We start from the raw sequence: 20,162 nt of genomic DNA, 5'->3' as shown, positions 1-20,162 counted from the left end.
GTGATGGGGGAGCGAGCGGCGACCTCGTAACTTCTCCGGGCCCGAGACGCCTCCACATGCAGGTTTTTCTAATCGCCCCAACTCTGGTTTTACTCCAGCGTCCAAACTACTGGAGTCAACTTCTCCGCTGGGGGGAAAAAAACCCACCCCCGCCGCCAGAGGCTGTCCTGGTGATGCTAGCTAGCAGTGCCTTCCAGCGGCCTGGGTTTCACTCTGGTCTTAGCTAATTCAAGATGTGGCTCACGATGTGCCCTTTTCCAGTCAAAGGATCACCTATCCCCACTCCCTTATTTGAGCTTATCCACAGATCTTTTTTACTCCTCTCTGAGACCACCAGTTTGCATTCTTACATAGACAGTCCAAAGGGTTATACAAAGCTGTCATCCTCTAGTCTTCGGTATCCTTTCCCTCCATCTCCTGGTGGTGGTGGCAGTGAGGAATCGGGTAGGCTGTGGACTGACACCATCACGTATTATTTTAAAAGGGGAAAGAAGGCTTCGTTGTCATAGACACAGCTACTTCCAAGGTTCGATATATTAAACACACAGTTACTTTCCATTGTGACTTTTTTTTTTAAATATAGGGATTTTTTTTTTAAACACAAGTCGTTCTAAGTCAAGAGTTTTGCCTCTTATATGTTCTTGTAACTGTTCTTCAGACCACTGTGGTCTGTTTCCGAACTTGAGCACTTGTGGGATAGAGATAGCAACTTTTGTTTACTTTTCCCAGTACCATTCAGTCTTTTAATGTAGATTGTCCTGTTTTAGCTTATTGCAGTAGTTAGAACAACTGTATTTCTCAGGGTGTGTGTGTGTGGATGTTCAGAGATTGAAGGTTAATGAAGCTTATCTTTGTAATCATTTTTTATAGTGGAAGAAATTTTTTTAAAAAAAATTTTTTAGATTTTGTCTATAGGGGTGTGTTGTCTGGATGTGTGTGTATGTGCATTATGTGTGTGTGCTTGATGTCCAGGGAGGCCAGAGGGCGGTGGCCCATCCCCTGGAAGTAGAGTTACAGCCAGTTGTGAGCTGCCATGTGGATGCTTAGAACTGAACCACTGAACTATTTCTTCAGCTCCCAAATTTAATATCTTTATTGGAGTAATTTACATGTAACAAAAGCCAACTTTTTAAATGTATAATTCATAGTTGTCAATAAATTTACATGTTGAAAAAATGCTGATTTATTTTTACTAATATGAATATTTAGAATGGGAAAAAATCACAAGTTAGGAAATATAAAATATAAAACACCATAAAGTTGGAAATTTCAGAAAAATATCAGGTAGCCAAACAATCTCTCTAATTCTTTTGCTATCTATTTTGAACAGGCTCCTTGAAATGTTATTCACATGCTATACAACTCACCCATATAAAGTGTTTTTTAATGTGTTTAAATAGTTTCACAATCAGCACCTAAGTCAAATCATAGAATATTTACTACTCTTTAAAGAACCCTTGGTATAAGTCATTAGCAGTGATTCTCTTTCTCAGCTACTTCAGCCCAAAACAATGTTTGTTCTGATTACCTATTCTGAATGCTTCATGTAAGTGGAATGTACATTTAATGGTATTTTGTGGCTACCCGACTTGAAGGTTCATCCATGCTGTAACAAGAATATTTCTTAGGTTTGAATAATATCCTTGCATTAGTTATACCACATTGTGTATGTGTTCATCTTCATGGAACCATGGTTAACCCTTTTTATCAGTTACATATTACTGCTATAAGCATGTATGTACACAGTCTTAGGTAACATTTTTACTTCTTTTGGTTACAAACCTAGAATGCTAGGTGATACTGGAACTTTACATCTAACTTTTTATAGGGTTGCCAGACTTTTTCCCTTTCCACCCCTCCCTCTTGTTCTTTTCTTTTGGATAAGGTCTCATTATGTAGCTGTAGCCCAGGATAGCCTTACACTCTCAATCCTTATCCCTTATCCTCCTGAACACTATATTTTACTGGCATTATCCCTGTTGCTCTTTCCCAAATTCTGGGATTGCAAGCATGTGCCACCCTACCCTGTTTTAAGTTATCCTTAAAAAACCCATAATTTACCCTTACTATGTATTTCTTGTAGACTAACAAATTAAATACTGAATCTACTTGACTACTATGATAGGTGATTTAAAACTACATATAAATAAATGCATGTTAGACATATTTTGAGATCATATCTGTAGCCACTATCTAATGACTGAATCCATGTATGTGCATTAGAAATTAGACTACTTTAATTTTTCTACCTATAAATATAACATGACTAAATAAAAATTATTTTATTTCTGTGACTTACTCAAGATCATATAAGCAGATGTTGTTCAGTGGTAAATCATAATATGTATGATTGGTGTCTTGGGTTTGATCCCCAGTACCACAAAAGAAAACAAAAGCTTCTAAAAATGATGAGTACTTTGTAATGAGACAGAAACATCTTTTATCACTTCTAGACAGTCTATTTGTTGATTTGTTACTTATATGCCAGAATCTTTCCAAAGCCTGTATGTACATTTTCTCCTCCAGATAGTTACTGCATTATGTTATGTATGTAATATATATATACACATTATATAACATAATATAGTTACTGCATTGTTACGTATATAATGTATGTAAAATTTAACAGATACTAAGAAAATACTGCTTTTTGGGTTGCGTCTTAATATTTATGTTTTGGAGGAAGCTGGCTATTGCTGTACAGGGTGAGTTAGCTTAGTATATCCTAAAGGCTGTTTTAACATATAATCCAGCCTTAAAAATGAAATATTTCACATGACATGATTCCTTTCTTACTAACTTTTCAAAGTCCAGTTTGTATTTTACCATTAGGTTATTTCTCTGTTGAGACCAGCTATATCCTAAGTGAGCAGTAGTATTATATGGATGGTAGCTACCTTATTAGACAGTGTGTGTGTGTAAATACACAACTGCATGTAGATTGAGGCAATTAAGACATGTGGGGAAGAGGTTGATTAAGATGAGGACAGAATCTGCCAGTTTAATTTAATTTTAACTGATGTCTAACTTTGTGTGTGACCTTGGAAGAATCATTTAAGTCTTAGGATTCCTTTCATCTACGAAAATAATAGTGCACAACATGTGCCTTATGAAGGAATGCTATGGCCATTAGCAGGTTAGTGTCAGTGAGATAGACGCCTGACAACTCACTGTAATTCATCTTTCTTATTGGAGAGAGAGGCCTCTAAAAGGATCTCTTGCTCCCTTATTTGCAGTTAGCTGTGTGTGGTTTTTAGGTTTTTGTGTGTGGTTTGTTTGTGTGTTTTTTCTGTGTGTATATGTATAAAACTTATGTTAAAGAGTCAATGGGGAATTGCCTATTAGAGGGCAATTGGGCACAATGATGTGACCCTCTGAAGTCATAATTTTATAGATTCATAGATTTCTATTTAATATTCATTAGTACCTTTCCGTATATCAATCCAGCTCCTTCAAAAAATACTCATGATTTTTTTTGAAAGACAGAAGTCAAAGGAAGTGTTTGTGAATATTTATTTGAAATAATGTTTAAGGAGTTATTAGATGATACTCATCAAAGCTTGACTTATTTCCTGTAGTGTGGTAGAGAATTGTCCAGTGCCAGTTTGAGGGTACTAACATAAAGAAGGTTATACAGTACAATATAGGAAATGGATAGTGACCAAATTGCCACTGAGATTTGTCAAGAGTAAGCAAATTAAGATCATCTATTTCTAAGCAAGTTTACTGGTTCAAATAGAATATAAAATATGTTAGAAAAGTAATTAGATCTTGTGAAAACAACTTATGCTAAGTATGAGTGTTAAAGTACCACATAATTTTGAGTATAAAATATGAAGTCAGGTTGGAAAGGTTTAACAAAGGTGCTGTGCTGTTTTGTTTTTGGGAAATAGCTTTGTTGGCTCAGAGTGCACAGAGAGAAAAACACTGCTAAGCTGGTAAGTCTTATAACTTTAGAGACTGACCTCTCTCATCACAAATCTTGGAACATACTTACTGTGCTTAAAATAACTACTGTCTAATTTTTCAAATAATAGTTCAAGCATGAAACAATATGAGATCTCTGATAGAAATATCACTAGGATTTAAATTACTGCTTTAGCTTCCTATCAGCTTTTCTGGTTTATAAGACAGCTGACTTCAGAATTGCTTCATTGTTAATTTTCTTAAAACACTAAGACATCCTTGTTTTTCATAGTTTACTAGTATGGCAAATGAATATGCACTATTGGGAAGAATGTATGTATGGGTGGTTTTGAAAGAATGAAACAACTTTAGGAAAAATGCATATATGGATGCTTGTTTTGATGTTGTTTTGGGGGGCAGTTGAGCCCAAGCTCTTGTGCTTTCTAATATAATCATTTGGCTTTGGGTGTTTTTATTTTTGATACAGGAGCTCACCATGTAGCCCCTACCTAACCTGAAATTTGTTGTATAGATCAAACTGGCCTTGAACTCACAAAGATCTGCCTGCCTCTATCTTTGAAGTGCTGGGATTAAGGACTGCCACACTGCCACTACACCCTTAATATAGTTGTTTGGGTTTTTGTTTTGGTGGGGTTTTTTTTAGCATTTTTATTTTATGTGTATGGATATTTTGCCTGCATGTATTTCTGTGTAGCACATGTGTACCTGTTGTTTGCTGGGGCTAGAGGAGGGTGTCATATTCCCTGGATCTAGATTTATAGGTGGTTGTGAACCATCATGCGGTCCTGGAAAAGCAACTAATACTCTTAGTTGTTGAGCCATATCTCCAGCTCCATGGATAGCTACCCCTGACAGAGATTGTGGGTTATTAAAATATTTTTCAGGGTTTTCTGGGGTAGTGGGCATTTACTTGAGACCTATACTGAATAAGAGTGCATAATCAAAATTTGACATGCATTGCTGACTTGATGGCCTTCTGGTTTAGTGTTGGCCAGAGGCAGAAGCATGCTTGAATGAGCACCTATTACAGGTATGTTTAACTTAATTCATCTCAATTTTGGAGATTAAAAAATTTTTGCTTCTGACATAACAGTCAAGGGAGTGATTTTATCTCAGGTGTGTATCAAAGTCTTCCTTATTTTTAACACTGTATCCTACTATCTTTAATTTTTCTCAGCCTAATGCACTACTGGCATATTCTGTAGGTGAGATATTACTATTTCTTTCTGCACAGAGATTTTTGGAATTATTGTGTCATTTATGAACTTCTAACACTAAAAACACACCTGCTTTCCATTTAGATTTGGTAAAGTCATTGTTCAGGGAGACTCCATCTGCTAGACAGTACTGTGAGAATAGTCTTTTGAGTGACACCTACAAAATACAACAGAGTTGGGCATGGCATAGTGACACATACTTAGAAGCAGGTATAGTTTAACATTTTCACTAGTCAAGCTGCTCATATTAACAGCAAATGTCTATGACCTAAAAATCATTCTGGCTACTAAACCAGTGTGAATTTGAAGTGTTTTCTGAGGCAGGAGCAATGGCTCAGTGTTAAAGAGTACTGGATGATCCTCTGTCTGGTTCAGTTCCTGTCACCCACATGGCTCCTCATGTCCATTCGTACGTAATTCCAGTCCCAGGCATCTTTTCTGGCCAGGCTAGGCTGAGGCAGGAGAATTGCCATGAGTTTGAGATCAGCCTGGCCTATGGTAAGACTGGGGAAGAGGAAAATGAGAAAGAGAGGAAGAAAAGAACAACATGTGTTTTAGTTCAGAAGTCCATAGAGGTTTGAGGTTCAAGACTCATTACAGACTTTTAGCTTTTATTTGTGGATCTCTTTCAATATTTTTTGATTTGGAAATTAGAATGAATACTTTGGGGGGGGGTGTTTGTTTGTTTTTCCAAGGCAGGGTTTCTTTTTTTTTTTTTTTTTTTTGGTTTTTCGAGACAGGGTTTCTCTGTGTAGCCCGGGCTGTCCTGGAACTCACTCTGTAGACCAGGCTGGCCTCGAACTCAGAAATCCTCCTGCCTCTGCCTCCCAAGTGCTGGGATTAAAGGCGTGCGCCACCACCGCCCGGCTGGCAGGGTTTCTTTTTGTAGTCATGGCTGTAGAACAGCCAGGCCTGAACTCCTAGATCTACCTACCTCTGCCTCCTGAGTATTGGGATTAAAGGCCATGCTGGGCTGAAATCAGTTCTTTTTAAATGTTGGACTGGCAAAATAACTCAGCAGGCAAAAGTGTTTGCTGTCAAGCCTAATGACCTGGGTTCAATCCCTAGGACCCACATGATGGAAAAGAGAAACTAACCCCTCAAAGTTTTGTTTTGTTTTTAATGAATAGAAAAAATAGAAACTAACTTGGCTTCCCCAAACCAAAATTATTTAATGAGAAGAATGTTCATATTTAATTTTTTCCATCTTTAAGAGAAGACAACTGAATTTCCATATCAATTTCTGAATTTAGCATACAGATAAGGGTTTGAAAAAGAGCATTAACTTTTTAGGATACTAAATCAATGATACTATGGTATAGCCTCAGGGATGATTATTTCATAAAGATTGGTTGGCATTTGTCTGAAGCTGTAACAATGTATTCCTTGCATTGTTAAGTTAAATATTGATTGAACCACAGACACTAGTTTGACTTACACTTCAAGTATATCTATTTATGGTTTTGTTACATGTATTGAGTTATTTGGAAAACATTCCACTGACAAAACCAGACTGAAGTTATTCAGATCTTCCAAATGCTGACACAGTTTGTTAAGCAATGAAAAGATTTCCTCCCAACCTAAAAAGATTTTTTTTTTAATAAAATGAAGAAGAAAGAAAGAAACAAGAAAATTCACAATTGATATTAGTACAGCTCAGAAAAATTATTGTTCAAATCATGTCAAGCTCATGGTCATGGACACAGTTTTCTAAAACTAATCTGTACTTGAAAGCCCACATTTTATCATAAGCAGTAAGTACTGTAGATTGTTTTCCTTTAAGCCATAGGCTTACTAAATCTGCCAGACACTGAATCAAAATAACCATAATTTCTCTGTCATTCTTTCAAGTGAAAATGGTCTTTCTTGGGGGAAAAAAATGGTTAGTTCAATTTATAACCTAATTGTTCAAATTCTTTTTCTGTATCTGAGTATAGATATTGCTGCAGGAGTGATTTATGACTACTCCTGTTTTGTCACATAGTTAGAAAAGTCAGTAGTTGATAAATGTTCTCTGTGTGTATGCATGTGCACGTATATGTATGTATGTATGTATGTATGTATGTATATGTATTAAGGCAGATCTTACTGTATAGCCTTTGCTGGCTTTTAACTTGCCATGTAGCCCTCCCTTGCCTAGAATTCATTATGTAGATCAGGCTGACTTCACCGCCCAAGTGCTGAAATTAAAAATATATACTACCATACCTTGCATCAATGAATATGGGTGCTTTGTCTCCATGTATGTTATGTCTGTGCACTGCGTATGCCTGGTGCTGCTGAAAGCCAGAAGGGGGGTTGGATCCCCTGGGATTGGAGTGGCAGATGGTTATGAGTAGCTTTGTGGGTACTGAGAATTGAACCCAATTCCTCTGGAAGAGCAGCCAGAGTTTTTAACTGCTGAGTCATTCTCCAGGCCCAAGGACATTCTTCAGTAACTTGGCCTAACTCAAATACAGTGACACCATTACAGCAAAATGCTGGTTTATCCTAGTTTATGCTAGAGCACTAGCAGTTTTAACCCTTTTGCATAAGTGCATGGTTAATATGCATATATGTACCCATATATCAACACACACACACACATATTAATGTATGTTTTGTCAGGAAGATAGTTTTGACCTTTAAAAAACTGTTTTAAAATGTCTCAGGACTCCTGACCCCATGTATCATACTTTTATATCACATTTGTAATTTATTAGCATTGCTTATGTTACAGATAATTGTCACTTGTAATTACTACAGACTCTTAAAATCTTTTTATCTTTGTGTGTATGAGTGTATACACACACACACACACACACCACACACGGGTGCATGTTTGCCACAGCCGGCATGTAAGATCAGTGGACAATTTGAAAGAGTTGAGTCTCCCTTTCTAGCAGGTAGGTTTGGGCAATCAGTCTCAGATCATCAGGCCTTTTTGTTTTTCGAGACCGGGTTCCTCTGTACAGCCCTGGCTGTCCTGGAACTCACTCTATAGATCCAATCCTCCTGACTCTGCCTCCTGGAGTGCTGGGATTTTAGTGAATATGCTGCCACCACCACCCAGCTTAATGTTTTATGTAGATTTTGTTGCTACTTTCCCACAAGATTGTAAGTTTAACCAGAAAAGAGTTTTTTGTTTTGTTTTATGTATATGGGTGTTTTGCCTTCACATATGTCTGTGTACCACATGTGTTCTGTGTCTAAATAGGGCATCAGATTGCCTAGGACTAGAGTTACAGATGGCTGTAAGGGGCCATGTGTGTGATGGAAACTGGGTAGAAGATCAGCCAGTGCTCTTAACCACTGAGCCATCTCTACAGCATTCAGAAACACTTCTAATTCACACTGTCTAGTATCCATAATGATTTTCAAGTCATAGCCACTTGCTGTTAATATGAGTAGGTTGACTATTGAAAAATAGTATCAGAACAAAGTTTGGTTGCTTTTCACTTTTACTGTAAATTTAATTTACTTTAAACTTAATGTAAACTCTGTGTGATATGAACACTTATAATCTCAGCACTCAGGAGACCACAGACAGGAACATGGTGAAACCAACCTGTTATACACAATTAAGACCATCTTCTTGTTGTTTTGTTTTTTAATTTGTAATATTAATGTAAATTACATTTTACTTGTTACTTCATTGAATTTTTATTAACAAAACCCAAAAACCTATGATAATGTAGTGTTTCCTAATTTGATTATGGATATACTTTTTAATACTAAAAAAGCAAATTTTTTATTGCTATCTTCTGAGTCTATCCTAGCCATCATGCCCTCTGTTATGGTAAACTGTATCTCTTGGACCTTGAACCAAAACAAATTCTTCTTCCCTTTTACAAAAATGGAAGATGTTGTATACTGTGTGGGGTGGGTGTCCTTCCATTATTGCTCTCCCCACTGAACTGTGTCAGCTGACCCTGTCATTGCTTCAGTTGCCTGCTTTAGTTTTAATGGATATGTTTGTGGTTCCTCCAAGTAGTAAAGTTAGTTCTGTAAATCTGTTTGATAGTTGTACCCTGGAATCATTACGTTAAGTGATCTCTGCATAGTCATTGTTGATGGCCCTAGCTTGCTGCTATTTGACCTGCTTCTTTAACCACTTTGAGCTTTTGGTAGGACACAAAAAGAAGCAAAATGTTAACCTAATATTTCAACATAGTTATGTCATACCTGGTTCCTTAGTAGATACTATGGAAACCCAAGTGGCTTGCCTCTCTAGTGGTCTAATGTGGTCTTTTTGATGATGATAAAATTGAAAGTTGCCCAGTAACTCCAAGCAGAAGGAGCTGATTGTAAATTATGTAATTTTTTTAGGGAAAAGAACCAGCTGAAAATAGTTCTGCATAATGGAAGATCTTGATCTTATAATCAGAGAAATCCAAGAAACAGTTGGCATTTTGATTAGAGTCAGTCTAGGGATGAGTCCTGATATAAATAACAGTATGGATAGAACCTTGAAAACATTATGCTTCCTGTAAGAAGTCAATCAAAACAAACAAACCACAATCCCATTTATGAATACAGATACAGTAAAACCGCTCTACATGCAATACTCCTGGCACCAGATTTGGGAGATTTTTCACAAATTTGGGGAAAGGGGACTTTTTAATATTAATCTCTCAAACAATTGTTTGATACCAGCTAGGTGTCCTCTAAATCACTTTCAGAAGCTGTCTAGGATTTACTCACATATGATTGCCCCCCCCCACATTTTTGTCCCCAAAGATATGCCCCACTTTTCATATGCTATTTGCAGGTACAGACTGTGGCCTTTTGATTGATCCCCTAGCTGTAAATCCAGTTTTCCATGAGTACCCTCCTCTGGTTCAATTACTTTGCTAAAGTAGCTCACAGAGTTCAGGGAAACAGTTATAGATAAAAAGCTACAATTGAACAGCCAGATGGAAGGAAGCCTTATATGAGAAGGGCCACAGAGCTTTCATGACCTCTGCCAGTGTGCTGCTCTCCAGGTACTGCTACACACTCAGCTCCCAAAACATACCAGATAATTGTTAAGGTTGGGGGGATTGTTTTATACACATCATCTACATACATAGGCATGATTAAGTTTTTTTGGTGATTGGTAATCACTTTAGCACCCTTTCTTGTCCAGAATTTGGGATGTAAAGATGAAAAGGTTCTGCCCCCTGGCCGAGACAACATGCTAGGTCTGATTAACAATTCTGCAAATAATAATTATGATGAAGTTAAGTCCCAGATCTCTAAGTATGCTCATCATATGCCCATCCACTCTCATATAAGCATTCTACTGGCATTCTTCTTTGGCTGGTTGGTTTTTGTTGTTTTGAAACAGGGTCTCTCTCCCTGCTGGGCTGAAAAGGAATGTGCCTCCACACTTGGCAGACATTGTTTTTAAGCACAGTCTCCTTTTGTAACCCAGGCTGGCCTCCAATTTATCAACTTATGATGCTCCTGCCTCAGTCTCCTGATTGCTGGGTTGTAAGTATGGTATATGCCACCTGGCATAAAGACACTCTTATCTAGAAATTCTAAAGATTTTGGAAGATGTATTGAGGAGGTGGTGGTGTGGATGACACAGTCATTTCATAATATAGCATTAAATGTTTAGAATAAGCAACTCAATGAAGACAGAAAATAATTAAGACAGAAAGTAATTACTGGTTGCTAAGAGTTAAAATAGAGGAAATGAGGAAAATGCCTTAGGTATAGGGCCATTTGTGATGATGAAAGTCACTAGGAGTTAGATGGTAGCAGTCACAAAAACTCACTGCATTATTTAGGTGAGTAAACTGATGGTATGTGTTATTTCAGTAATGGTATTATGACGATAACAAAGTAAAATTAATTAAAAGAATGCTTTGGGATTATGACCAATTTCTACTACCCAGTAGCCACAATTGAATTTGTGCAAGCAGCTCTGTTGCTCACTTTTACTTCTCTTTATGGCATGCATTTGTTCTACAGATATTTATTCAGCATCTATGTCTGAGTTCCTGTTATAAGCATGAGCCTAAAAGCAATGGACAACATAGGCTTAATTCGTATTCTATCAGGTCAGGTTCTCTCAGCCCTGGGCTTAGGTTGACCATGTTGGGAGTAGTTAACTTCTGTGGGCTAGAGTTGTAGTAAACTTCTTCATTTCCTTAACAAACCTTCAGTTTGAAGGAAAGACAATCCTAAGTGTTTTTTGTTAACTCTTCCCTTGAATAGAAAAGCTTGATGTCTAGAATTAGAAGACTAAGTATTACATTTTACTAGCTACACAACATTAGGAAAGTTTAAGATTTTCAGCCTTAACTTCTACATTTAAACAATTAGAATCCCACCATTCTGGGTACCTGTTTTGACTGTACTTTTAAGTAGTAATAGGGAACCCTCCTCTATTTAGATTAGGTTCTTATCTATTATAGTAAAGGTAAGATTGTGAGAATTTATGTATTTTTAGCATACTGCTTGCCTGCTGCCAAGTGGGCTATTCATTTTTCCACAAACTACTATCTTAGTCTTAGTATTAAGTTAAGGTGTGTTAAGTTACCAAAGATAACTGAGTCATAAACTCTGCCCAAGTTAAAGCAGACCAGTTTATCAATCTTGCTGCCTGCCTGCCTGCCTGCCTGCCTGCCTTCCATTGCTCTGTTTGTAGATTGGCTTTTTTGGGCTATCAGGTACCTTTCTCCTAATCCTCTGCCAGTCAGTTCTAGTAGGGAGTACAGGGAGCATCTCACATGAGAAACCTTCAGTAAGCATCAGTGGAAAGTAGTTTCTTTCAGAAAAGATTGCTACTATAGTGGTGTTTAATTTTTTTCTGGTCACTTGCTACAACTGTTACAATGTTGCAGATTGTTATTGGCTCTTTACTGTCCTGTCTGCAAAGGGGTTTGTTTGTTTTGAGATTACCACTCTCCAATTCAAAAAATACCCAGGGTGGAATAAATTCAGGCTGAGGAGTACTCAATGGTGAGTGCTTGCCTAGCATGTTTAGGGTACTGGATTTCATACCCAGCAGTGAAAAACAAACAAACACAAAACCGTGGTCCCCTGCTTTAATAGCTTCCTATGTGCCACATTTAGCTTCTGATTGCCCCGTTGAGACCTTCAAGCCATTCAGGTTTGGTCTTTATCAACTTTTCCTACCTGTATCTTTTATTTTCCTCTAGCTCTTAGACAACTGTAGTCTTCTTAAGGCCCTTCACACAAGCTACTTTAAATGCCTTTTCCCTCTCCTTAAAGTTATAGGGATTTGTATGCTTACTCCATGTCAGCTTCCCCCAATGGTTGCAAAGCTTCTGACAGTTATGGTGCTCTCTGTCCTGCCCATACTATCCTTGAACTTTTGTCAGCTCTTGAACAGGACTTAAGGCATGCATTAATGAGCCAGCCGTAGAATATTATAGGTAGAGGATTAATGAACATTTATGGGAAAATAAAAGTACTCCTTAAAAAGCTGAATGTGTGTGTGTGGTGTGTGTGTGTGGTGTGTGTGTGTGTGTGTGTGTGTGTGTGTGTGTGTGTGTGTGTGTCAGTCAGAAAGCTCACTGCTGGCCTTCTTCAGGCCATCTGGGTACACGTGCTTTCTGACATGGTGTTGAGAATTGAACTCGGGTCCTCTAAAAGAGCAGGACATATTCATAACGACTGAGCCATTTCTCCAGGCCCTGTAGAATGCTTTTTAAACATTCTGTTTTTAAACAAAATAATTCAGTAATTTACCTCTTAATGAAGGTTTTTCTATTAAAGTTGGGTGTAAAATTACAAAGAAAGATAAAAGATATTTTAAAAGTGGATATTAAGGAGGGGAACTAGCTACAAGTAGACCTTGGGTAGAAAAAGTTGTGGTGTGTTACAAAAAATATTGGACTAGATCCAGAATATCTGAGACTTGGTATTCTTAAGAAAATCACTCTGTTCCTGTCTCTCTAAAATGAAATAATGGAAAGTAAATGATTTTTATTCTTTTTTGTTACAAAATCCTATAGTGTTATTTAATTAAAATTTTTTATTAAGAGAAGCTAGAGAGATGGCTTGGTGGTTAAGGGCACTGGCTGCTCTTCAAGAGAGGAACAAGGTTCAATTCTCCACACCCACATGGTGGCTTCACAACCATCTGTAACTCCAGTTCCAAGGAGTCAGGCACCGTCTTCTGACCTCTGTAGGCCCCACACATGAAAGTGGTATGCAGACAAACCTGCAGGCAAAAACCCCATGCACATATAATAATAATTAAAACTATTTTTCATTTTAAAATAATGAATAGAAGCAATTAGAAAGGAAAATTTACTCTGATGAGGTCCCTAGGACACAGGATAGCCCATTTTGAGCAATCTTAAGGAAATGACCCAGGAACTCCAAAAACCGTACTTTCAGGGACAGAATGAAAGTTTAAGGGACTGTGCAAAAGCCAGAGGCCCAAGGGAGGAGACTACAGAGGCACTCACGAAGTGCTCTGTATTGTTTGGCAGTTTGTCCATTTCCTCCATCTAGAGAAACAAAGGTTGAGATGGCCCATGAGATGAGAGCAGCTACAAGGGACACCTGTAAAATCACTCATAATCAGTGTGGCTTTTAACAGCCACATAGACGGGGTTCCTCAACCCCTGGCCTACAAGTTGTTAATGGCGTATTTTTTGTTTTCTGTTTTTGCTTCATTGTTTTTTCTTTCATGTGCATGCCTTTATTGATTTTATTATATGTATTAATTCACTTAAAAGCAGGACCTAGAGAAAACACATAGCTATTTTGCAGCATTGAATATATTAAAGCCATAGACAATAAAATACGCTTTTTCATAAGAACATCATGAATTTTAAATTTATTTTGTTCTTATAGGAGGGAAGCATTCCTTAATGTCTTGATTTTCATATTTTACTTTAATTTTTCTATTTTTGAGGGCTGTTTTGTAATGGGTAGCCCTTTTATCCTGGAGCTCTATATGAACCAGACTGTCCCCACCCTTGCAGTGGTCCTCTTGCCTCCTCTATCTTGTGAGTGCTGGGATTATGCCATCATGCCTGACTTTTTTAACTTTCTTGTTTTAAGTAGGTGGTTATTTTGATTTGCTTCTTTGTTTTAGATTTATTTATTGTATATTTATGTGCACTGTGTGTGTCTGGTGCCTGTGGAAGTCAGGAGATGGCACTGTATCCCTCGAAACTGCAGTTAAGGATGGTTGTGAGATAAGGTAGGTGCAGGGATCAAACCTGAATTCTCGCCAGTGTTCTAATGGGTGAGTCATCTCTTGTCTCAGAGTTTTTGGTTTTTTGGTTCTTGAAGCAATCTCATTATGTTGCCCAGGCTAGCCTTGAACTCAAGACAGTTTTTCTGTTTTATTCTTTCTGGTACTTAGATTATAGGTGTGAGCTGCCATGCCCAGTTTAACATTTTTTTCCTTTTTAAAAATTAAAATTGTTTTTCTCATCTAAGAATGCACCAGATCGGCAGAAATGAAATTTGTCCATAGTCTTGTGTTCTTGTTCTTCCTTAGTTTGGTTAAATCTGATTTCATTTCATATTGTAGTAATTTTTCCTACTGTCATTTCCCATGTTGAGTTTTCTTCAGTCATAACAGTTCCCCAACTTTTGTTTCTTCTGTTAGAAACATTGAAAAGGTTGAAGAAAAATGAACATTCTTGCAAACAGTAAGGTCTTGTTCATCCATCCATCCAGTGTGTTTCTCTCTTGTCCTCAGTCACTGCCATTGCTTTCATGTCCACTTTCTGCTTTCTCCAACAGCATAGTATTTCAAGTTCCACATACTGATATCTACTATGGAGAAAACTACCACTGTAACCCTTCACTTAAGACTATTCAATGAGGGAAGAGTTTAGTTATTTTCAAACCATAGTTTAATTTCTCAAAGATAGTATTTATAAGTAGAGATATTAAATTTCTAATTAGTGCACACTATTAGTGATGAGGATCAGATTCAAATTTTTTCTCTCAATAGAAAAGATACATAGGGTGAAAGGGTACATAGAACTCAAGTATAGAGCATATTCAGTGCAGGAAGCCGTTTAACATTGGCAAGTTATTAAAACAATATAGGAAATAGTTCTACATATCATGCTTTGAAATGATCCATATATAAATTATAGGCATCAAAAACAGTCTACTACTACCTCTTGGTTAACCATATTAAATGGGTAAATAACCTGTACCTACCAAATGTTTCTAGATGCTGATGCTTATTTGGGCTGAGACCTGCAATGAAACAAAGTATGCTTGACTTTCCATAAAACTGACGGGCTCTTGCTTCCCTCCATTCGTTACATCTGACATTCTTCCACAGATCCTGCACATAACACCTTTCAAAGACTAGTGTTTATGAGTTGTAAAAGCAGTAGGCCTTACTCATTTCCATAATGTATACATGTGCTTTAATTGGATTTGCTATTATTCCTTCATTTCTTTTTCCCTCTCCCTTTGCTCCTTAACACCTCATAATGTTATACTCTTTTGAATTTCATGTCCTTTTCTGTTCTAAATTCTACAGATGACAAAAAAATGAACATGTACTGTTTGTCATTGTGAGATTGACTTATTTCATGTAATATAACCTCTTGTTCTACTTATTTTCCTGCAAACATCATGTTTTCATTCTGTTTTGGCTGAATCACACTCCATTGTCTATTTATACTATTTTGGCTTTGTACATTGATCTGTTAATGATACTGAAACTAATTCTGTGACTTGGGATTTGGTAAAAGTACAGCAGTAAACATGGGTACACAGGTATTCATAGTAAGTTGACTTTGATTCTTATGGGTACATACCCATAAATAGTATAGTTAGATCATATAACATGTATGTTAATTTTTTTCATAGAACCTCCATACTAATTTCCATAGTGACAGTTTTTTTCCTTTTATGTGCATTAGTGTTTTGCCTACATGTATATCTGTGTGAGGGTGCCAGATGTCCTAGAACTGGACCTACAGACAGTTAAGAGTTGCCATGTAGGCACTAGGAATTGAACCTGAGTCCTCTAGAAGAACAGCCAATAACTCTTCAACCACTGAACCACCTCTCCAGCCCCCTCCATAGTGACAGCTAATTAAGTGTTCCATATTTCATACATCTTAGTCAACATTTGTTGTTTTGGTTTTCTTGTTGATAGCCATGGAGTGAGATGGAATCCCAATGTTACCTTGATTTTTTTGCATTTCCTTAATAGTTAAGGATATTGAACATTAATTTTTGTCTGTGTGTAGTTCATTTGAGACGGGTTCTTTCCCTATGTTACCCAGATTGTCTTGAACTGAGATCAGTTGATATCTTGCTTTCTTGGCCTCTTCAGTGCTGGGATTACAGTGTGTAACACCATTCTTGGCTGTGTATGCCTTATTTTATCTTAGCTTCTTTTTTGTATAATAATAGTTAATAATAATAAAAATATGTACATGTATGTATATAACATAGATACATACATATATATGTTTGGATCATCTTCATCTAAATTATTTGGTAAAGAATTAAGCTTATCTGTCATTTTAAGTATCTACCTTTTAGGCCAGGCATGGATAACCTTTAATTACAGCACTGGGTAAGAAGAGGCAGGTGAATTTCGTAGGATTTTGAGGCTAGCCAAGATTACACAGTGAGATGCTGTCCCAAAGAACCAAACCAAAACAAGTATTCCTGTTGTCCTTATGTTTGTGTTTCTGTTTAAAGATGTTACTGTGTTCTAGAGCTGGAAATTGTTCTACCTTAACTGTGTGTACTACAACAATCCTGTGTGTGTGTGTGTGTGTGTGTGTGTGTGTGTGTGAACTTATTAAGTAAATAAAATTGAGTCGTGTTTGCATGGTACACAGCACCCAGTATTTGCTAAATGTTAAGTCTTCTTGATAATTTGCAAACTATATTTCTCTGTCATAAAAATTCAACCATCTTTTTAAAAAGTTTTTATTATATTGTGTACGTGCATGCACATCACTTATGTCAGGGGACAACTTGTAGGGTTGATTCTTTACTTCCATTATATGGATCCCAGGGATCCAACTAAAGTTCTTAGGCTTGATAGCAAATGATTATAGTCACTGAACCATCTCACTAGCCTGAACACTACCTTCTTAAGGGTATGGATATATAGTGCATCTGGTCCATCTTTGTATTTTTAGTACTTAGCAAAAGAAGGTTAATAAGCTTTTCATGGACTGTAGCTGGGCATTGTTTTGTTTTTGAAATAGAGTCTCATTATGCAGCCTAGGCTGACCTTCAACTTAAAAGCCACCTTGCCTTGATTCCAGATTACTGATATTATAGGTGTTTGTAAATATGCTTGGTGAAATAAATCCTTTCTAACAGGTTAGAAATAATGGTGTGTGTGTGTGTGTGTGTGTGTGTGTGTGTGTGTGTGTGTGTGTTTGTTTTGGGTGGGGAGGCATATGTATGTGGATTTACATATGTTATATTTTTAATAGATGTAAAGTTGGTTAATTTTAAGTCTACAGTTTGACGGTTGTTAACAATTTTTGAATAATGTAGCTTTATTTACAGTCCATTAAAATGTATTCCACTATACACAAAATGTGTCTTCCCACTCCCTGCCTCTTCTTTTTTTAAGACATAGTTTCTTTGTCCTGGAACTCATGCTATAAAGCAGGCTGGCCTCAAACTCAGAGATCCTCTTGCCTCTGCCTCCCAAATATTGTGATTAAAGATGTGGGCCACCTCTGCCTGGATTTAATATTTAAAATTTTTGTTTTCATTTGTTTTAATATTACATAAGTTAACCTTCCTGAGGTATGAGTAACATGCTGAATGAAATAAAATCAAAGTGTTAGTTTCTTGATTCTTTATATAACTAACTTTAAATGTTTTAAAGCTTTTTCTCTAAAGAGAATAAGTTCTAATAAATATAAATCTTGGTTTTGCCCAAGAAAAAATTAAATACTAAAATTTTTACAATATGTTATACCTTGCATTAATTTTAGAGATTCAGAGAAGGGTATATTGGTTAAAAAGTGAAAATTAACAAGAGTTAGGTAGTCACTAACTGGAAATTAAGTAACTATTAATTGGAGAGTATTAGACCCTGTATTCTGTTAAGAGCAGAGAACATAATAAAACCCAAGCATAGTGATATAAACATGGAAAATATTTTTTAAATTAAAAAAAACATGCATACCTTTGAGAAAGAAATAACACTTTGAATTCTTTAAGAAAACAAGTGCTTAAACTTTATAATTATTTTCTTTTGCTTCAATTTAAGATTTTGTAACTATGACAAATTTAAAAATTATGGACTATTTTAAAATTCTTAACTTAAGTTTAACTGCAACCTCCCACATTGTATTCCCTCTTCCCTCCCTCATTTATCCCCTTTATCCTTTGCTTAGCTCTGTGGTTTATAGATCAGCCTTTGGCGAGTTTGGTAGCCTTTTGGAATTCTAATTGACAACACTGCCTAGTGCAGTGTGAATTCTGTGAATTCACAACCATTACTACATGTAATATACAAAGCCTGAATTCTAAGATATGAAGAAACTAAGAAACTTTATATACTCTTTCACAGGACCTCGAAAATAAAAGGGTTTATTTTGGAAAAGAGAAGTTAAACTCTTAATCTGTAGTAAAGACACTGTACTTTGTAAAGAATTTTTGTAGGTAACAATAGTTCTAGTTGTATGTTATTGCATTATGAAATTGAGTCCATTCTTATTAATGGTTTTCTCTCTTTTTTGGTAGGGGCAAGTAGATCAATTGGTTTTTGAGACAGGGTTTCATTATATAGCCCAGGCCAGCCTTGAGTTTGAGGTATTTTGTTTTTCATTTTTAATTTTAAATTATTAAAACCTCAAACTTTAATAAATAGAATATATTATAGTATAGGAGGGGCTTATATAATAGTTTGAATTAATGTGAAGAAAGTAAAGTTTGTTACACTCCTGTCTTCTTTAAGGTGCAGTGGTTACTCATGAAACCTTCTCAGGGATTTAATACCTCTGTCCCTCAGAAGTCTGTCTTACTAACCTTTTTGAATGGTCCTTTGTGTAATTTATGTTAGAGTTACAATAGTCTACATGAGAGCATAGTTTTTGTTATAGAGTTGTTGTTTTGTTAAGCAAAGCTTATTGGTTACGTTGAATATTTTTCATCCAAAATGCATGAGGCCAGAATATCTTTCTTTATAGTGTCAAAATTTTGTGTACATTTAAAATAAGACCAAAGTTCAAACATGAAATTTATTTATATTTCATGTAATATATATTAGTTAAATGATAAAGTTATATAATGTGTCAAATAATTTTGAGCATAAAACAGTTTGTGATATATATAGTTTATCATTTCAGACATGTCAACATTCCAAATTTTGATTTTTAGAGGATTTTGAATTTCAGATTTTCACATTATGGAAACTTAACCTTTAGTGCTTTACTAAAGTGCTTAGCCTTTACTTTAATATGAGCCTTAGATTCTCAAATTGGCTTGACTTCTACTTCCAGATGTTTGGAAAACATCTTGCTGCTAAGAGGCTTTGTAGGATACTGGATTCTAATCCTCTGTTTTGGAGCTAGTGATACAAGCTTCAATTTTCAAATTTGTATGAATATGTAAGAAGAATAAAGATTTCTTTTTCAGGTTGTAATGTTTAAATGAGATGCTAGATCTTAAAACTCTTAGTATTTCATAGCTGATTATTCATTTTGCAATACTTATTTTGTTAGCAGCTTTTAGTCAGTATTATTAAAATCTTTATCTGTAACGAAAAATCAGAAGACCACAGAATAACTTGATTAAAAATGGGACCAAGTTTTTTTGCACAAATAAAATTAAGACAATTGAGAAATAATGCTTATCTTTGTTATTTTATAGAGAGAAAGGATTAATATTGTAGTTGGGGGTTGTCAAAACACTGCAAGATGGCAGGGGAGAACATTCCAACCTGAAGGCATAATAGGAATGATAACTCACAGCAAGTGTCTAAGTAATAAATAAGTAAAGCCATACTGTAAGTAGGCCAAGTGGGGTCTGGTAACACGGCCCTGTAAATCCCAACTACTAAGACTGAGGGGAAAGAAAAACAGTTTCAGAGTAGGCCTG

General features: G+C 36.2%; 1 protein-coding gene across 2 annotated transcripts in view; it reads left to right on the top strand.

Moving 5' to 3' along the window:
- The window catches only part of Kpna4 (karyopherin subunit alpha 4), a 56,275-nt gene that overhangs the window by 677 nt on the left and 35,436 nt on the right, over positions 1–20,162 (top strand). The window contains exon 1 of one of the 2 annotated variants that reach the window (XM_028763466.1): positions 3,924–3,938. The exons of the other annotated variant lie outside the window; for it this stretch is intronic. The gene's annotated coding sequence lies outside the window, so the exon portion shown is untranslated. Of the gene's footprint in view, positions 1–3,923; positions 3,939–20,162 lie in introns of those variants that run through there. 2 annotated transcript variants of the gene reach the window in all.

The sequence above is a fragment of the Grammomys surdaster genome, unplaced genomic scaffold (genome assembly GCF_004785775.1).
Source record: "Grammomys surdaster isolate TR1022 unplaced genomic scaffold, NIH_TR_1.0 139, whole genome shotgun sequence".
Taxonomy (NCBI): Eukaryota; Metazoa; Chordata; class Mammalia; order Rodentia; family Muridae; genus Grammomys; species Grammomys surdaster.
This window is presented reverse-complemented; position numbering and strand designations above follow the sequence as displayed.